Raw genomic sequence first — 5,531 nt, 5'->3', positions numbered from 1 at the left:
GATTGATATTCCATCAGATCAAAGAGCACTTAAGAAAAATCTTCTTTTATTGGAACAAGTAAGGAAAAAGTGTTTGTTTTAAAATCTAGAAACATTTATAGTTTTATAATTCTTTCAAATAAAAAAATAAAAATGTATAATCACAGTGCATCGGAGTAGTGTCTAAAAGCCTGGAGCTCTTCTGCAAGTCTCACTCCTGCTGCAGCAAGCAGGCCTGGGTGCACGGAATGCTTGCCCAGGAGCCGAGGCTGCCTTCCTCATGGTATCAGACTCAAAAATGGGAAGTCCTGAGGCCTCCCCAACCCTGCAAGTCATATGAATCAACATATGGAGCTCAGGTCTTAACTGGAATTTTCAGTTGATCTTGCTGTGAGTGAGGTCCTGCCAACAGAAAAGTGTGTTGCAGCCTTGGGCCCTGCATGCACAATCCCTCTCCAATATCCTCCAGATAACTTCTGTCTCTCCACTGCTCTAAAACTGCAGTTCCAGTGTTCAACCTCACTAGGAAAGTATTTACTACATGTTTCATGCATATGAAAGGACTCAGTCAGTGACATTCATTCACCCCTGTTATGGTGATCTCCATGAGAGAATATTATTATAGTTTCATTTTTGCTTATTTGCTGATAGCTCTTTATCTTCTAACCAAGGGCTTCTTCACCTTCTGTTTAATCAATCAGAAAGCATTTAATCCTTTCAGTCTATTTACTCTTTCTCATTTCTATTTTGTTGTAGTAAATGTATCAATATCTATACACACTTCAAACTATAAGCAGTCCTGCACATCCCTCCTATAAATACATTCCCAGAATGTCATATGTAATCATTATTCTCTTACTCGAAAATTTATAAGTGACTCTTTATTTCCTATAAAGTAAAATCTAAACTAATAGTGTGCTGGACCTGTTCTTTGTACATAGAGGGAAGCAGCATCTCTTCAATCTAGAAGTGAAAGCTTTTTAGAATTGATATCACTCGACCAATTTAGGATAAAAAAAAATTTGCTGGATCATTTTAGGCACTGAAAAGTCAACAGATTGGTGAAAGACAAAATGTCAAAATAAGATTACACATAATTGGTGTCCAATAAGTTCTTTCTAATGAACTGGAGAACCAGGTTTCAATTAGGGCAAGGAAGTATATAAAAGAAGCAAGAAATAGGCTTGGAATTAAAAGGTTGGGGATCCAAACATGCCTAATGGATAAAGCAGAAAAACAAGAAGAAATGGTGAACTTAGAGACAGCATGAGCTAGAGGAAGGTATAAGAAGTAACATCCATAAAATCTGGATGCCAGCAGTGATCCACAAGGATCTCCTAGAGACAGCGAGAATAGTTATTTTTGAAGCAAATGTTAAGCAGCAAAGCCAGTTTACTGAAGGCAAGAAGGCAGAGGCAGATGAATAGACACAGACGTGAAAATGTATGCACATTTAACAAGAATGATATTTTTGAATATTTTTGACTTCTTTGTACATGACCTGCATATTCGATATTTTGTGGAGGATTAAAACTATTATAGCAGGAATGCAAAAAAAAAAAAAAAAGAAGTGTAAATGTTTATGTACCATTATAGGATTTTCAAGTAACAATAATTTTGAAAGATTTACTCTTTAACCTGGTTCGTCCACATATAAAAATTTGAATGGCATCAACCTACATTGTCTTATTTTTTTCTTCTGCTTTTATAGTCTCTAGATAGAGAGAACTCTGAATGTGAACAAGCAACATTCCATACTACCTAGTAATTAAATGGAGACCCTTTCCAGAAGAAGAATACAGGAGCAAAAAGGAAACTCAAAAGAGAAAAAGGAAAGAGAATAGGATGAACATATGGCTAATGTTACTCTGAGACCTGTTGTCCCCAATGAGGAAAGCAAGATTTGAAATGTTGAAAAGGAAGCAAAAAGCAGTTTCTACTGTTTTGCTTTGGAAGCCTTAGAAAGGGGATTCCCTCACACAGCATCCATCCAAGGCAACATGAGGAGGCCCTCACAGAGCAGAAATTAACACACTTTCACAATGACAGAGAATCTTTATATGATCTACAATGCTGTATCTTGCTAACTTATAATCATATTTTATATAAATGAATGAGAAGTACATATATTAAGCTCATATACCCAGCTCATGAATTTGAAGTCAGCAGTAGGACAACCTTATTTGGTGAATTTATCTGCTATATCTAAGTGTAGCCAAATATGATCCTCAGAGAGCTTTATTTTAGGTACAGATGGTTGAATTTAGCATTTTCTCTTCTGTGTGAATAGTACATTAATCTTATGGAATTGGAGAATTAAATGTAGGAATCCTGGGAAAAAGACTGAAAAGTACTACAGAACAGTACAACGTGAACACTTGAATACTTGGCAGATTTGAAAGCTAAACCCTAACCATTCATTTACATTAGCTCCAAACAGAAAAGGAACAGAGTCTTGAGCAGTGACCATCATTTTGATCACCATACTGTCCTTCTTGGACTTCCTTGTGATAGAACATGATGTTCTGAAAATCTCTCAAAACAGAGCAGCCCAAACTATTAGGGGGTAACAGTCCCTTTGGCAATGGTTTAATCAGTAAATCCAATGTCACATGGAAAAGTAATCTAGGGTGTTTACAATGTGTCTCATTCCAGAAAACTCACCCACACATTTGTCAATTACCACAAAATGTTACCACTCCTATCAAGAGCCTATTGACTCAGGCTGTGAAATACCAGCCATGGGATTCGTTGTCACATATTACCAAGGTAGAGTTCATTCTTCAAACAAGAAATACAACAACAAAACACAAGAAAACAAAAAATGGAACAGGCATTCATCCTTCTTTTTTCTCCTACTGTTACGCCCAATATTTTCTTATCATTCTGAACAAAGTGCTTTATCTTTTTTATTTCAAACAGACCATTTAACATGTTAAAGAAGACCAGAGGCCCAAAATGGAATTGCTTGTGCTAAAGCTCATGGCACTGCACCTAATTGTAGTTTCAACCTCCAGGAATGTGTTGTACTTCCAATTGGTCAGTCCAAAACCATCTAGTTGCTACCAATGGTTACAGGTGCCCTCTCCATCCCCCAAAGGAGCTGAGACAGTCTGCCTGATAAGACCCCTGTCTTCCACTAAGGGAAGGTAAACTCTGAAACAATCCTTTCTTTTCTTTTACTAGTAATTGTCTAGTAACGTCCCGTTTCTATCTATAAAAGCTTTCCACATTACACAGTTTCTCAGAGCACTTCTTTGTTTGCTAGATAGGACACTGCCTGATTCATGAATTCCTCAATAAAGCCAATTAGATCTTCAAATTAACTCCATCAAATATTTGTTCTTTAACAGGCATCTAATTCCAGACAAACTACAAGAGTTACTAACTTTATATATACATATGAATCTACTTTTCTCACTTTCATGGAAAGAATTTCCTCTCTCTGACCATTAATTACCTTTAAGTTTGATAGTTAATGGGATTTTAAAATGTCTGCCCTTGCAGGACAGAGTATAAATGTGAAATAACCAATATCATGTGGGATTCTGAAGCCACTGGATGAATGTGAACCAAAGTAACATGTGTGATCCCATTACCATTTTAGTGGAGTTGGTCTCAGTCTTTTGTGTGTCTACAATCACTGGTGGGGTAATAGAACATCTCTTAGTAACTCATATTTCTCCAACATTTCAAACAGCAATGATTTAATCCTGACTTTAAAATGATCTTCACATTTAAATGCAATAGTGCATCAATTCCATGGAATACTATATCCTGCACAAGGAAAGAAAAAAAACCCTTATAAACACATATGAAATGTTCTCTAAGGTATATACTTTAGCAAAAGAGAGAGAGAGAGAGAGAGAGAGAAGGCAAAGTATATAATGAAATAAAATAAGACCAGAGTGTATAATATGCTATACACTTAAATTTTAAAAAAGGGTGTGTCAGGGGGGATATACCTGTAAGAATTGACTAATTCGTAACAAAATCACCTGGATTAATTCAAACACTCTGGAAGGATATGCTAGAAAATGGTAACACTGGTTGACTCCTGGGAGAGGAACCAGAGGACTATGGAGCAGTGACAAAATAGTTCTCATTAAATACCCATTTGTGCCTCTGTAAAAATTTGAATCAATATGTATCATTTCTCTTTCCTCTTCTCCAGTTATGAGTATTTTTCCTCTTAAAGATAAGGAAATTTGTTCTTCAACTATTCAACCAAATTTTTCTATATGCCTGCACCTCCCCCCTTTCAAATAGTAGCATATTGGCAGAAGGGAAAATATCCTTGAGTTATAAATACAAGAATTTTGTATCTCTGGTTGAGGGATTTGAGAGGAAGGAATATACAAAAAAATACTCAGAGGGAAGGGTTGTCAAGGAACATGTATAAAGGGCGCATGGACAAATCCAAAGAGGGGTAGGATTAAGGGCGGGAGGTGAGGATGGCTGGGGTGGGAGGAATGGTGGGGGGAAATGGAGACAACTGTACTTGAACAACAATTAAAAAAAGGAATTGCAGAATTTCGTAGAACCCTCAGAGGAGAAAGACAATATTTTAATGCAACCATTATTTTTAACATGGCATTCTTTTTGAATTGAGAACCTTTTTAATGTTCTTTTTTACCTTGAAAGGTTAGAATAAAAATAAACCTTTTGCTTCTTCAATGCAGAAAGAAAGAAAAAAACAAAGAGAAAAGAAAAGAAAAAAGAAAGAAAGAAAGAAATGTATGTGCTATGCTCAAGTGAATGTCAATCAAGTTTTAGGTTTATCTTTCTAGTACCCACTTTTCTAAAATCATACTAATCACATGTGCAAAAACAAGTGAACTTCCAAAGGTAGTATCATGAAAGAATTAAAGTTTTTTCACTTACAGTAAATTTGGGATATTTCTTGTTTGACATGTTTACAATAAACAATGTAAGTGGTTATTAGAAGTTACTGGTGAGGTAGCTATAAAGTAAAATTAATTCTATTATTTTTATTAATCATAGTTATTGAGATTACAAATCATGGTTATTTTTCTTTTGCTTTTTTTAACTACTACCATTTGGAACATTTTCCCCAGTTTTATTGAGGTGTAATTGACAAAAATGTAATATATTTAAAGTATATAACATGATCATTTGATATACATATGAACAAATCCAACACACACAAAGGATTCCCATAAAAAGTTAATTAACACACCATCACCTCACATAGTTACTTTTGTTCTTTTTGGGGGAAGTAGGGTGAAAATGCTTAAGTTCCACCCTCTTAGCAAATTTCAATTATACTATACAGTGTTATCAACTATTAGCAGTACTATAGTTATCATGCCATACATTAGTCAGGACTTATTCATCTTACTTTAATAACCATGGATGAACAGAAAGATGTCTTGTTCATGTGGGGGCTAGCTATAGTAATAGGCACAAGTAATGGTCCTATTTATTTTTCTGATAGTACTTAATGTTCCTCCAATTTTGGTAAAGCATGTTTTATTCCTTTTAAATAAATGGGATTTATTCATAAATAGCAAGCATTTATGTAGTGTCAT

This window comes from Phyllostomus discolor, chromosome 1 (assembly GCF_004126475.2).
Source record: "Phyllostomus discolor isolate MPI-MPIP mPhyDis1 chromosome 1, mPhyDis1.pri.v3, whole genome shotgun sequence".
In the NCBI taxonomy this organism is placed as follows: domain Eukaryota; kingdom Metazoa; phylum Chordata; class Mammalia; order Chiroptera; family Phyllostomidae; genus Phyllostomus; species Phyllostomus discolor.
The sequence above is the reverse complement of the archived record's forward strand: the minus strand, read 5'-3'. Positions refer to the sequence as shown.